A 15,686-nucleotide genomic window follows, 5' to 3' on the forward strand; every position below is an offset into this window, starting at 1 on the left:
GCCATCCTGCATATGATTGAGGGATCTGCTTCAGCAAGTTGGTAATATGGTGCGCATGACGGTGTTTTCTCAGCTCACTGGGACACACTCACCACCCTCAAGGAGCTGCACTGGCTACCCCTTCAAGCACACACCGGGTTCAATCCAATAAAAAAGTCAGGACCAAAGCACCACTCTACTTGGCCACCAAACTCACTGAAGGCCACCAAAAGCCACAGCATCGACAGCCTGGAAATAAAGAACTTCAAGAGGGAATAGATTACGAGCTAAGGACCCTGTATTTGGAACATGTTACCAACACTGATAAAATGCCCCTCCCTTTGTCCTACATTTCCTATGTGGAGCCCCAACACTTCAAAGAATGCCTTGCCAATCGCTGATCGGCCCACTCAGCCCTACTTCTCCCATCAGTAGCTCCCTACCTCTCATACTCTCCCTCTACACCCCAGCTCCGCTTTACCCATGTACGCTACTTGTAACCCCCTTGTATGTCCTCTATGAAGAACTCTGTTTTTTCCAGCTAGGCTTGTGCTTTATAAATCCCATACATACAAGGGGGGCAAGCAGATGTGCCTGGGAAGTGTAGTTGGGGGGGTATGCTCCGATGAAATCACTCACAAACCTTTATACCGATCTGAACCAGAACACAGGTAACATTTTTAAGCCAATGCACTCTGTTGACAATGAGCTGGAGAAAGTTGCAAGAAGAGTTAAGACATTGGATCAGTCGCAGTAGGTGGCAAACTCATGACTCAGCATTTTGGGGATCCTGCATCCGGATGCTCATGTGCACACCCTGACGAGGAGCACACCTGCGGTTCCTGCTAATGCTCAGGATTCTGGGAAGGATCTTTGGCCTAAAGTGGATAGTTTCTTGGTGGACATGCTAGGAATGCAGGACTCAAGTCGGGGGTACACGCAGGTGTTTTTTTCAGGAGTCCCCCCAATTTTTTCAGGGGGCACCTTGATATGCTAATTTCGGTATGCAGTCTTTATATTGAATATTTTATATAGAATGAACATCTATCGAATATTTTGTAACAATTTTTATAGAGAGTACATTTAGGGGTGGGTTAAAGGGTTAAATATATTTTTGGGAAAAGGTTGGGTGAGATTTTTAGGGGTGGGAAACAGGGGTTACGCCCCCCCTAAAATGAAAGGTGCATTCTCTATAAAATGTTTTGTTATAAAATATTCGATATATGTTCATTCTTTATGAAATATTTCGGTATAAAGACATGTAACCCCAATTTCTGGTGATATCACATTCAATTGGTATTTTAGAGAGCCCTCCACTCTGTTCGGACTTGAACCCTGTAGGCATGTTGGGGACATTGGGGTTCTTGACCCCTATCACAGTGATATATCATAGACCAGGGGCCTGACCACTAAGAAGAAAAAGGGGAGCCCCATGATGGTTGCATGTCAGACCCCTGACATGATTAATGCCCTTATGCAAGTGGTGTTTTGATGTAAAGTGGTGAATGGATGTGCAGGAATGCATGCATTCTACTGCTGCCTGATTTGAGTTCTGAGATGCTAGAGAGAAGTAGGGCCCAGCTTGGCATGAAGAGTGGCACGGGGGCTGTCGGGGGAGGGCTGCCCTGGAGATCCCAGTCAAGCGTAACAGTGATCACAGTGGCCAGAGATTCACCTTCACCAGGGAATCAGCCTCACAGTCATTGGTGGAATCCACATAGATGCATGACTATTCAGCCATGCGCAGGGATGCCGGCGTGCCCTTTCCTGCTAAGGTGTTGCCCTAGTTAAAAGCAAAGGCATGTCTTATGCACTGATGTGGTCAGCTACTTGTCTTGCTTGTGTGATGTCACTAGGTGAGTGAGGTTATGTGTAGAATGCATGTGTGTGCTTGAGTTGCTAAGGTTCCACCGGTGGCAGCGGCTATTTGATTGGGTGGTGGTACACGCCGGTGGATTCGTATCTCTAGGCCTTATATATCCTGCTATACTTAACTAGTATGCCTGGCACTTGGCAACTAATAGAAGGAGCTTACCAGGAACTCACGCAGATGTGTCTTTATTGCAATGTGTTCTCCCTGTGGAATTTGGAAATGCTAGATGGAATGAAGGCTTCTCCGTGTAGTATGGAATGTTTGATTCAGTGGCGAAGCAGTTCAGTTGGAGAGGAAGGTGTTGGTGAAGAGGTGCCTTTTTTCTGCTGTGTAACTTGAAGAATAAATGCCCATCAACTCTTACCTGGTGTGTGAAACAGCATCTTTTCACTGGCGACGAGGTTCCCAGCAGACCACCACCACGCTGCTGCTGTGCCATTGTCAGAAGGAGTAAACTTCATTCCCAGGCTGGAAAGTGAAAGGCAGGCTGTGTTGGAGAAGGAGGCGTTGGCTTGCCACTTGGGCATGGATAGATTTCGAAAGTTTGTGTGGTGAGCAGAATGTATCATCAGAACTGACCTTAGGCCATTGAAGGCAATGTTCGAGAAGAAGGGCTTAGAAAAGGTATCTAGGAGAGTGGTTTGTTGGGTGGCTAGGATGAAGGGACACAAGTTTGTGATGGAAGTGATTCCTGGGAGAGAAAATGTGCTAGCAGACCATGTCTTGAGACTCAGTAAGAGTGGGGGTGAGGCTGATGATTGGTGTGTGGAGGATGTAATTACGGACACTGTGTACGTTGCGCATGATGGAGTTTTCACGTGCGTTGAGTGGTTGAAGACCTTAAGGGAAGAGGGGGCCTTTATGAGAGTTATGCTATTTGAACAGGATGGATGGCCGGTAAAAAGGTTATTGAGAGGGGAGGAGAGACGTCTATGGGAGGTGAGGCCAGAATTTAGTGTAAAGGGGGATATATTGTACAGAGGGGACGGAGCAGTTGTTACCCGGGGTCTGAGGAGGAGTTGGAGGATATTGCACACGAGGGTCACACTGGTGTTACAAAGACCAAGGCAGTTTTGTGGAGTGAATGTTGGTGGCCGGGTTTTGATCGAGATATGGAGAGGATGGTGGGGAGGTGCGTTGAGTGTGAAGTCTCGGGCAAAAATGTGATGGTGCACCAACAACCCATTGTGAAAGTGAGCACACCAGAGAAGGTTTGGAGTGAGATAGCTCTTGATATATTGGGTCCTGTGGATTTAGGGAGTGGTCGGGGTAAATTCAAAGTTGTGTTGGTTGATTTGTTCTCTCGGTGGATGGAATTCTGTGTTGTGCAAGACATCTCAGCTCAGATAATGGTTGAGTTTCTGCAGAATGTATCCGAGGGGGATGGACTGCCAAGCTCTATTTTGACAGATAATGGAAGGCAGTTTGTTGGGGGATGTTTTCAAAAATATCTTAAGTTATGTGGCATGAAGCACAACAGAACTGCGGTTTATCAACCACAAACCAATGGAATGGTGGAAAGAGTAAATCGATGCGTAGTGGATGGCAGGGACATGTGGGAGGGACAAGAAGGTAGCAGTGAGAGATAGATTGTATTTACTATGGTTAGCCCCGCGTGCCTCCACGGGTGTGACTCTGTTTGAATTTATGAGGGGGAGGAAACCCAGTACCAGAGTTTCACCTCCCTGGCTGAGTAGAGCACATGTATCAGATTATGTTTTGGAAGAGCTAAGAGAAAATCTGGATAAAAGGATGGGTGAGTGGGTGAGGAAGAGGAGGAGTCTAGAAGTGGTGGTGGGTGTTTGGGTACGAGTTAAGAAAGGGGGTGTGATAAAAAAAGGAGATACGTTGTATTCCAACCCAGTTAAAGTGATGGAGGTTCTGAGAGGGGCATTGTGAGTGCAAGGTGGCCAGGTATGGAACATGGCAAGAGTGGGGAAGGTCAAGCAAATGAAATAATAAGGTTTAACCTTTTTTCAAGTGATATAAGTGTTTATAATTGTATCATTTGTTTGAATTTTGCTGAATGGGTAGGTTATGTTGAACCCCAATGGTGTTTGTGTGTTTTTTCACCAAATGGTTTAGGTGATGCTTGTCATCTTTATGCATGTTATAGGATGTTATATGCAAATGCTCTCTGTACATAGTAGCATTGTGTTTAATGCTTATGTGTCATTTATAGTCTAAATGTAATGGGTTGAGGGGGGAGATGTGTTGCAATGTGCTCTCCCTGTGAAATGTGGATCTGCTAGATGGAATGAAGGTTTCTCAGTGTAGTATGGAATATTTAGATTCAGTGGGGAGGCAGTTGGAGATTAAGGTGTTGGTGAAGAGGTGGGGGTATTTTTCTGCTGTATGACATGAAGAATAAATGTAAATCAACCCTTACTTGGTCTGTGTAGCAGCATCTTTTCAGTCTTCACCCTGACATATTACCATTTGCACAAAACTGACAGAATTTAATAAGACCTACCCAGATATGTAAAGGGCACAAAAAATGTAAATTAACTAAACTGCCGGTGAACATTTTCAAAGCGGTTTACGTAATGTTTCTACTTGGGAACTGTAATTTAAACATTCTAACTACTGCTTGGGTACTGTTATTTAAACATTCCAGCTACTGCTTGAGAAATGTGTGAGAAATGTGAAGCAAGAATTTCTCTTTCTCTAGGGTTTGGCTTTTGATGATTGTCTTGGGGGATTCTCTCATGAGGGTGCATGGAGATTGATGGGGTGGCAACAATTCCCTAGGGTGGACTTGTTGAACGTGGAACTCTGTCAGACTCATGTGTCTATTTTCTTCCAGCCCTTCCTCTGTTTAGATTTATTAGGACGTTATATCTTTTTTTTTTGAGTTTGAAGTTTTTTTTTATTGTTTAGAGCCCTAACAAATCGTGATCTTTCTAAAAAGTGAAATGTGATTGTCGCTGTTACAGTTTCGTGCAAGGAGGGATGATGCGGGTGGACCCCTTAATAAAGCACATTTGTTAAGTATTTCACTTTTCCCTGTGGGAAGAAAACTAGTGGTTGTGTAACTGCTCGATGTTACCTTTGATGTTAAAAAAATAGATAAAACAAAAAAAATATATATACAATAATAAGAATAGTGACATTCATATATTTCCAGGGCTGGGTTTAGCGTTGTGAAGAGTGGGTAAAAGGACGCCATGTCTCATCTGTATTTCTTTGACTTAGCTTGTGGTTGGCTCAAGGAGCCAAGCCGGACCCTCTCTGGTTCAGCTTTCCCCGTGGGTTCTCCTGGCTCCCCACCCCCCACAGGTGACTGGAGTTGCCACCTGCCCTGATTTCATGTTGACTAATCATATTTATGGAGTGTGTCCAGTTCGAACAAAATGCAGGTGAGTACAGGCTGCCCCACCCTTTTACACAAATGGTACAGGCAGGAACCAATAGTGGGACAGGAGTGTGAATCACTCTGTCGTTAATGAACAGGTAATAGTCTAAAACGTGTAAAACAAAATGTATTCATAAATCAAAATACACCAACCTACACATGGATCTGTGTCTAACAACATTTCTAGGGAGTTCTAAATCAATTGGACACAAAAGGACAAAGATCACAAGGATCGATGAGGTTAGTAGTTACGTGACTTGGGGCCTGATTCACAGGGCGTTTTCCTATGGGATTGAACCATTATAAAACGCTTCTGTGAATTAGGCCCTTAGTGTGCTGTATTTATTATCACCACACTTTATTGGTCGGCACGTTTTGTGTTTCCAGCTCAGGGGTCACTGAACAAGGTTTCAGTTTGAATTTCTAAACTATCCTCTGTGCTTTCTTCAGGACGGTTTTGCTGAATGCGATGTGGTCTCAGTGTGAACTCCCTTAAGGATGGAGAGAGTCTTTCAATCTAGATGAAAACTAATAAAATGGTGTCGAAATGGATTATACCTGTCAATGTAACCTGAACAGTGGAGAGCGTTACCAAGCGCTCTTGTAGCTGTGGATCGCTCCCTACTTTCTATTGCTTCTGTGTGTGTCTTGGGCTAATTTGATGTGCAACTGTCATCCATACAGTGCTATATCTTGATTGTGCTCTGGTAGATACTATACAGGGGGCGAGAGAGGACAAGTTCCTCATTACTTTCGGGCTTGGTATAGACAATTTTGTTACATGTATTAATTTGGAGTGCAGAGTTATAATTTACCTGAACCAGGCGAAAGCGGCGGCTCTTCTGGGGCTGTGCTGATGTGATGCTCATCAGCCTATACATTCTGTCTCAGTGATCAGGAGGCCTTCTGTGGATAAAAGAGCCTATTATTATGCTATGGTCACATGTCTCTGTATGAAACATATTTCGTGGTGAGATAGGGATGTGGGCTAGGCAAGGGGATTGTATATGCCAAAGATTGTTACATTGTTTATTGGGAGGAGGGCCCGTTGTGAGCTCATATGCCGTATTTCATTTACTGCGGCGGCAGACCTTGGTGGGCACTGTGTTGTGCCTCGAGAAACAAAATTGTGGTTTCGTCTAAATTATTTGTTAGTTAAATACAGCAGGATTCATTCACCGACGCTGAAACAGTCAGAGCCAAAACAAGCGTATGGCGAGCTGTATGGTTGTGCTCGAATATGCTGGCAGTGTGCTGGGCAGCCGCGTTGCTGTGTTCAAGGTCCCGTACTTGTTACAGCAGGGGGTCTGCCGGTCTTTGAAAGCTGAGTCTATGCGGGGAGGCCTAAGATGTGAGGATTGTCAGGACTGAAGTACTACTTACTTCGTGGCCTGCTGAAGAGTCCTGTCTTTGTGGATGCTTGATCAGGGAAGCGCTGTCTGGGTTACGCGCATGCGTACGTAGAAGGAACGGCTTGTGTGTTACGAGACAAACTTTATTGGCACCTAGGTTGTTGGGCTAGCATTGCAAGGTGACAGGGGAACCTTAGGGTATAGTTCAGGAATACAGGTTGTATCCAGCACACAGGGACATGTTTGCTGAGAAGTATAAAGAACCATGGCGAAGCAGGGGAGGGGTGTAGCAGACTGGGATGTCTGCAGACAAATATTAAATGTGAACCTGTGGTGGAGCGCATAGAGGGCCCTTGACGCAGTGCTATGCTAGAAGCTGCATCGTGAAAAATAGCTGTATAGTGCAAAAGGCAATGCATAGTGAAAAAGGGCAGGGTGGTTTCATCGGAGTTGGGCTATGTCAGCAGCTAGACTATGAGTACGAGGTTGTTGTTTACAGGTGAGCTGATTGTGTTGGTGTACAGCAGGTCGGTAAAGGTCTGCAGGGGTTAATGGAGATTAGGTTGGGGCGCTAAGGGGTAGTTTTGATGCTGTGAATAGCATTATGTTTGTTTGTTTGTTTATTTATTTATATAGCGCACCAGACCCAGGGGTATTCCGGCGCAAAGGCAATAAGAGGATTGTTCAACTTAGGTTACAGGTTACAGATTTAAACATAGGGGTACAGCTACGGTTACAATGCTGTAGGCATATGAGGTCAGGAGTCACACAGTATATACAGTGCATTTACAATAAGACAGAAGTAGCATATAAGTAAGGCAGAACAGCTATATAGAATATACATGAGATCCTAAATGTCAGTAAGGTGAGGTTAGGTATCATGTTCTTTTAGCTGTTGGATCAGATTAGCTGAATTGCCGGTAGGGGAGCTCTTCCCTTAGAGCAGGGGGAAGGGAGTTCCAATATTGTGCTGCTTTGACAGCGAAGCTACTTGCCCCAGATTTAGTGAGTTTGAATCTGGGTACTAGTAAAAGGTTAGAGTTGGCTTTTCTTAAGGGGCGAGAGGCTGTTTGTCTAGTGAATCTGTCTATAAGATATTGCGGGGCTGCTTGGTTAAGGCATTTATGTGTAAGGGAGGCTGTTTTAAGGAGGATTTTGTCTTTTGTGGGTAGCCAGTTAGTGGATCTCCTGAGGTTTGAGATGTGGGCGTTTTAGGGAAGTTTAGGGCGGCTCTTAGGGCATTATTTTGAAGTGTCTGTATTTTGTCGGTGATGTGTTTGTTGCTGCCTATGTAGAGGGCATTGCAATAATTAAGTTTCGACAGGATTAGTGCTCTTGCTAGAGTGACGCAGCTACTAGGAGAGAGGAAAGGCTTGGCTTCTCTAATTAACTTGCAGGTGTAGGAGGTGGCTGAGGCCATGGCACTCACTTGTTTACCAAAGGAAAGCGTGGAGTCTATGTAGAAGCCCAGGGTTTTGACTACTTTGGCCACCGTAATTATGTTGTTGTCAATTATGAAGGAGTCATAGTTGGGGCCTAGTTGTTTGATGTTGGAGGGGGTACCTAGGATGAGGAGTTCCGTTTTGTCATCATTCAGGCATAGACCGTGAGAGGCCATCCATGCCTGGATGATGAGGTAGATTCTATTCACAAAGGCCAAATCCTTGTCATAATCTCCCGTCAACGGGATGAGGATCTGTGTATCATCTGCATAATAAGTGTAGGTGATACCTAGACCGTCTAGATCATCGAAAAGGGGCTTCGTGAAAATATTGTAAAGGGTAGGGGATACGCATGATCCTTGGGGTACGCCACTTGAAATGGATGCGGGGTCTGCAGCTGCTAGAGGAGAGAAAACTTGCATTGTCCTATTGTCTAAGAAGGACTGGATCCATGCGACTGCTTCATGGGAGAAGCAGGCTGCCGTGACCAGGTGATTGCAGAGTATTGCATGCTCTACCAAATCGAATGCGGCAGAGAGGTCAAGGAGTAGTAGGAGTGATGTTGTGCCTTTATCTCTTAGTGTGTCTATTTGGGCCTTGAGGTCTAGGAGTGCAGTCTCCGTCCCGTGCTGTGGTCTAAAGCCGGACTGTCGAACTCCTAGGAGATGGTTAAGTTCCAGGAGGTGCTGAATTTGTAGATAAGCTACTTTGTCTAGGATTTTCAATAAGAACGGTACAGTGGTTATGGGGCGGTAATTTGTTGGGGTGGGGGGGTTCAGGGTTTGCTTTTTGAGGAGTGGGAGGACCCTGGAATGTTTCAGGTTGTTGGGTATGGTGCCTGACGTGAAAGAGGCGTTTATGAGTTTAGTTCACGGGCGGCGTCTTTTATGATTTGGGCTGGACATGTGTCGCCTTGGCAGTTAGAAGTTTTGAGAGTGACGATGACTTTCTCGACTTCTTTAGTGGAGACTTTGCAAAAGTAGAAGGGTAGGATGTCTGGTGTAGGTGGCGAGGGGGTGGATTTTAGAGTTGGTAGTGAATTCATGTTGGCCTTGGAGGTGGCAACATTTGGGGCAGTTATGGAAGCTTTTTTGTTGTTGATGTTAGTCTGAAGCATTGTTATCTTGTTGGCTAGGGTGTTTTGTATGCTTGTGTACCAATTCTTATCCTTGAGGCTTGAGTCGGGAGCTTGGATGGGGGATTCTACCTCCTTTAGGATGCTGAACAATTCTTTGGTGTTGGATTTGGCTTGGGTGATGCGGGTGTTGTAGGATGTTTGTTTTGCAAGGATGATTTCTTTTTTGTAAAGGGTAGCTAGTTTCTTCAGGTTATTTCTATTAGTGTCTGAGGGGTCTCATCTCCAGGTTTTCTCGCTGAGGTGCTTCTTTTGTCTAATGCCTTTCAGTAGGGGTGTGAACCAGGTATTTAGGTGTTGGTAGGGTTTGCTCTTCCTAATTTTCAGAGGTGCGATAGTATCCAGGGAGGCATGCATCACTTCATTGTATTTTTCTACCATGGAAGCTGGGTTGGACTGATCGGAGATGGCGTTTAATGTAGGGAAAATGAGGGGGATAATATTCTCAGTGGTGATGTTTTTTTTATTTCTAGTGGGTGCAGTGGGAGCTAGGATGCTATTATTCATGGGTGTAGTGGCTTCTAGGGTGAAGGATTCCATGTAGTGGTCGGCCCATGGCTCAGGCATTATAGAGGTAGTAGTGATTGGGCAGTTATTTTCAGCAATCCAATCATGGGTCCTAACTTTAATGTGGGTAGGATATGTAACCTTTTGGGTAAATCCTAGTTCCTCAAGAGTGCTGTGGATTTGTAGGGCAATAGGGTCACGTAAGTCATTGAATCCAAGGTTGAAGTCACCTAGTATGAGACATTGAGTAGAAATGTTTTAATTGTTGGATAGTAAGTTCATGAGGTCTTCCTCAAAGGAACCTAAGGGGCCTGGAGGTCGATATATAAGGTGAATGGTGATGGTTTGATTGTTGGCTGTGGTCAGTTTAGCTGTGAGGAATTCACAGGAGTTGGTATTGTGGGGTCGGGATAGTCTGAGGGCTAGGTTATTTTTGACGATTATGGCAAAGCCGCCACCTCTAGACGTAGTGCGATCCATGCGTATAAGGGTATATTTATCTGGGGTGGCTAACATAATGGCGGGTCCTGCTGTGGGATGAAGCCAGGATTCTGTGATGGCCAGGAGATCTAAGTTCTCATTTAGGATTTTATCCGCTATTTCAGTTGCATGGGCTACCATAGAGTGGGCGTTTATTAGGGCGCCTTTTATTCCAGGTGGGGTGTGTGGGGCCTAGAGACCCAAGCTACTCCTCACTGATGACGCCCAACAAGGCTGAAACATGCCTGTGGATGCTTGTGGTCTCGTGCAGAAGGGATGTGACCTAGCAGTTCGGGCTGGACTGCCCCTTTTGGGGTAGGACCAAGCCTGATTTGCATATGGTTTTTCCCCTTCTGTAATGGTTTGGCAGGCTGAAAAACGATGGTCTGGAGGGTTGCCCAGAGCTTTGCCCGTGGTTATGATTAATTCAAAACCTTCCAGCCATCACCTTTCTGTTTTGCTAGGGGCCTAGGGAGGCTGGCATTTGTGTTGGCGTTTAGGGGGAGAGGTGGATTCTCTAAAGATACGACTGTTGAGTTGATGTCGATGTTACCCTATGTTGTTTGTATGTGATAGAGTGTTGGCGGTGTGCGCTTTGTGCCTGTTGTGATTAGGAGCAAGTTGGGCCTTAGATGAAGGTTCATAGATTCTTGGGAGTCTGGCGCGTAGTTTAAGGTTTCGCTGTTGGAGGCTATAAGGCTTAGTGGCCATATTAGCTTGTTCCTGCGGTGTTCTATCGTAAGGTAGTTGGTTCTGTTGCTGGGATAGGTTCATGTTATGAAGGGTAGTCAGATAGAGGATAGTTCTGAGTAGAACTGTGTAGAGTAGTGGCAAATACATAGTGGGCTGGTGGAGGTAGCTTAGAGCGCTGGCAGTCTAAATGCAGCTTTGATGGTGCAAGCGGAGATAGGTAGGCGCTGTCAGATAGCTATTAGGTGTATGCAGACAACCTAAATGCAGATTTGCTAATGTGGGCAAGAGCATTGGCTTGTAGCTGGTGGGCATATACAAGCGACCTGGATGCAGTTTAGCTAAAACAGGTAAGAATAGGTAGATTGGTAGCTATTGGACAATTACCGGCTGCCTAGATGCAGTTTTACTAAAACAGGCATGGATAGGTGGGCTAGTGGATAGTGAACAGATACGGCCACCTAAATGATATGGGGGCAGTGGTGCAGGATGTAGGTGTGACTTTGCCTAGTATTTTAGCATGGTACACCGGTAGGTTGTACAATGCAAGCTGCAGCTAGGGGGATGACGAGCTTAAACAGTAAGGTGGGCTCCATGGCCGACTCGCAAAACCTTGTTTTACAAGGTTGTAACGAGAGGAGGCTTATCGGGAGTTGATCTTAATTAAAGAATAGGTTCCATTCTATTGCCACATTCAATCCTTTCTTTACCGAGTCCAAACGATAGATCAATTTTTGTTCTGTTTTTGGGAGTGCTTAGTCATGGTCGCCTCCTAGGGGTGGGCTTATTACCATCTAGAAGATGAATCAGAATATGTCCGGGTGTTTTTTGCCTTGAAATGTGCCAACATACGCTTGTCTGCTACTTCGTTTTTCAGACAGGCTCGGTTTTCGCAGATGCGTTGTCTGATTTTCCTCTTGCATTTACCCACATAAATCAAACCACAAGGGTATTTAATGCTGTATATTGTCCACTTGCTGTGGCAGCTTGTAAAAGTATTGCACTTCCATTTGATACCATAGAGGTCTATCTCTTTGAGATCTTTTGTGAGCCCACATACAGAGCATTTACCGCACTTGTAATATCCAAATACACGTGGTAAATTCCAGAGAATCAACTGGGGATTCCTTTTGTCTCATGGTTCTTCATACTTGTGCACCAGGCGGTCTTTTAAATTCTTGCTCCGCTTGAATACAAAATGTGGTTTTGCAGGATGAAACGTGTCTGTTTTGAGGATATCCCAGTGTCGATGGATGGTTTTTCTCAGATGGTTACTTATTGGAGAGAAAGTTGTCATGCATGTGATTTTATCCACTTGTTGGTCTTGGGGTTGTTTTGAAAGACATGTTTGTTTTGTGTTGCGGGATCTCTTGCTTGCCCTGCAAACTACTTGTGGTGGGTAGCCTCAGGCTGCTAGGCGGTTGCTGAAGTCTTTGCTATTACTATCAAAATCTGATAGTGTAGTACAGTTTCTGTGCAGTCTCAAAAATTGTCTATAGGGTAGGTTTCCTCTGAGGGCCAAGGGATGGAAGCTGTTGAAGGCCAAAAGAGTGTTCTTGTCTGAGGGCTTCCTGTATAAGGTGGTGGCAATCAAGTTCTGCTCTGTTTTGTAGATTTCTAGATCTAAAAAAGGAATGCGTGCTAGATCATGATGCATCGTGAATTTAATAGAGAGGTTCTGTGTATTTAACCACATTAGGAAGTCCTGCAGTTGTTCCAGTGAGCCCATCCAGATCAGGAAAACATCATCTATATAGCGGTGCCAACATATGAGATGGGTGTTAAAAATGTTGTTTTCACTGTAGATTGAGTTAGCCTCCAGGTTGTCCATGAAGAGGTTTGCCACGTCTGGTGCAAAAGTTGCACCCATGCTGGCTCCATGGCACTGTTTGTAGAACTTGTCTTGATAGAGGAAAAGTTCTCCATGAGGGCGAAACAAATGCATTCTAAAATGAAAGCTATTGGTACTTTAATGTTGTGTCTTTTATTTATTTATGTCCTAACAACATCGATACACTCTTCTTGGGGGAGGCTAGTGTAGACAGACTCGACATCTAGGGTGACAAAGATGTCTTCTTTCTCGAGATTGAGGTTGGCTAGTATATGTATCATTGCTGTCGTGTCCTGGACGAACAAATTCATTTTGCTTACAAATGCATTGAGGAACACATCTGTGTAAATGGATAAGGGCTGTAGAAGTGATCCATTGCCGGACACTATCGGTCTAAATAGTGGGCATGTTTCATTTTTGTGCAGCTTGGGTATACAGTAGAAGGCTGGTATGGTCAGTGTCTTTTCACTAGAAAAGCCTTGTCATCGTCATCAATCCATCCTTCTGTCTATGCGTGAGACATCAGGCTGTCGATTTCTGCTAAGAGGCGGGCTGTAGGATTAGCATCCAATCTTTTATAGAACCTTTCATTGCTGAGACGTTAATGGATTTCTTGTTCATATTGGGATCTTGACCATAGTACTGTACCACCACCCTTATTTGCTGAATTGATGTTGAAGTCGTCTTGGCCCTCTAGATTTTTAAGTGCTAGTCCCTCTCATTGATTCATGTTGTCTGCGTAATGATTTTTGGTTATAAATATGGTGTCCATCTCCTTCAGAATCCTATTCTCGAAGCCTAGGATTTCTGGGCATACCATCGACGACAGAGGTGTGAAAACCAATGGGGGTTTAAGCCCTGTTGTGGTGGACCGATCTGGTTTGTCTTTAGTTGAGTCAAGGAAGAAATATTGTAGGTGGAGAATTCTGAAACATTTCCTGTGTTCGACTTCTGTTGAGAACCTGTTTGTGGCAGTGCTAGGGACGAAACTTAAGACTTTGCTGAGGATGCGACTGTCTTCTTCTGTTAGTGTGCGATTGCTGAGATTGAAGATTGGAATTATCACATTTGTGGCGGGTGTGTTGTACCCATTGTCTTGTGCGCATCCCCTGGTATCTTTGTTGGCGAACTTTGCCTTGTTATTCCCGCCCTTGAAAAAACTGTTGAGGTCCTATATGTTGTTGGGTTCCTGCGGTCGAAGTGGAGGGGCATCAGTTGGTTGAATCTGAGTCACTGCTATTTGAAGTGTTTGAAAAGGTGACACATTTCCTGGGTTATCTTTGTTGATTGTATCCCCTGCTTCTATTTCATTGAGTTGTTGTTGCTGGTAGAAGGCAGGGACCAAATACGGATAGGTTCTCCCTCTTTGTAGTTGTCTATGTCTTTTTTTAGCTTCCAAATTTTCTTGTCTAGAGTAAATTGTTTAAACATATTTATTTCTTTGTTGATTTTTTCCAGCTGTACACTTACGTCCCACTTTATTTAAAGAAAATCAAGACTTTGTAAAGCGATGGGAACAAATTTTGAATAAATGCTCACTCGATCTAATCCTATTTACTATTGAGGAAGTAGCCAAATCATTGTCTACTATTAACCAGGACATTGAGGAGGTTTCATTACAACTATCTAAATTAAAAACAGTGGCAGAACTGAAAACTATCCTAGAGGACACCAATTAGAATCTTGATGCTCATAAAAGACATTGGCCCTCATTACGACCCTGGCGGAATTCGGAAAACGATGGCGGAAATGCAATACCGCCATCGAATAGCGCTCGGTGCGACTATGACCCGTCACCGCAAAGTACGAAGCCATTAGCGACACCGTAGTGAACGCCAACGCTAACTGCACCAAGCACGCGCGCGCGCGCCATGCCAAACCGTAAACACCACCATGGCGCAAGGGTATGCTAATTCCGACCCTAGCGGACATGTACCTAACGCCATCAAGCATGGCGGAATGAACCATTCCGCCATGGTGAGAAGTACGGCATCGCGAATCAACCGTAAACGGCCCCACTGAGTGCCTGTACACCGCTCCCTGCCCACAAAGTACAACTCCCCGTAGGTGCAATGAAGTCACAATGCAACCATTGAAATGCACAAGTCACCCATGCATGCCAACGAACAAATGAAACACAAGAGGGGCCAATGGGAGCTGCAGGGCACAGATGGCACGAATACAGAAGCCATCCCAATGGACATGACCACAGTCCCCCACCAAGAAACGCACGCAAACACAGGCACCTGTGACCAGCAATATACCGAAAATCACATCATTCCACCAGTCCACCTGGCTGACCGGCATCTGTTACACAAAACCCAATCCCCCGCCCCTGAGCATGACAACATTCAAACAGTCATATTGGCAGCCCCCATCCCTGACCTCACGGGCTTCGTAGGCAAACGCGTCCAGTACAGTACCACGCAACTAAACTCCGAAGCTGGAACCCAATGCAGATCTCCTCACAATACATCGCTCCCCAAATAGGAATATGCCACATCACTTGCAAAGAAGAACGCTACACGGGCCAAATCAGAATAGAAATTTAATGCACAACAAAATCACCAAGCCCATACAGCCATCAGGCCATGAACTCCAAAACACATTTCACCATTGTGGGCTGCATCCGCAAGAAATGACCAGCCACTACTTGTGTGACGCCCTGTTCCATCATGGTACACAGAGCCACATTCACGTACGAAAAGGCAACATTGAAGCGCACAGAACCGCAGGGCCGTCCCAATGGGGAGGCACTAGTCCAGCTGAAAGGCCGAAATGTTGCTCCGAGCCACCAGTACTGCGTAAGGGCATGTGGCCCATTGGCGATCGTCCCATAAGATCGTAATGCTGCTCCACTGATTAACACGAAGCAGCAGGTGTCGGGAGTAAAACCCATCTGCAGGAGTGGCATACAGATGGCAGTGGCAAAAGGGGAGGAGATACCTGTCAACCAAAAGAAAAGAAAAAGAACAGAATGGCCATCAGAACTACATTCGAACAACTCACTTCAATGATCACACTAAATCCACAGCCATATGC

Source organism: Ambystoma mexicanum, chromosome 2q, assembly GCF_040938575.1.
Source record: "Ambystoma mexicanum isolate Mex_15411 chromosome 2q, UKY_AmexF1_1, whole genome shotgun sequence".
Lineage (NCBI taxonomy): Eukaryota > Metazoa > Chordata > Amphibia > Caudata > Ambystomatidae > Ambystoma > Ambystoma mexicanum.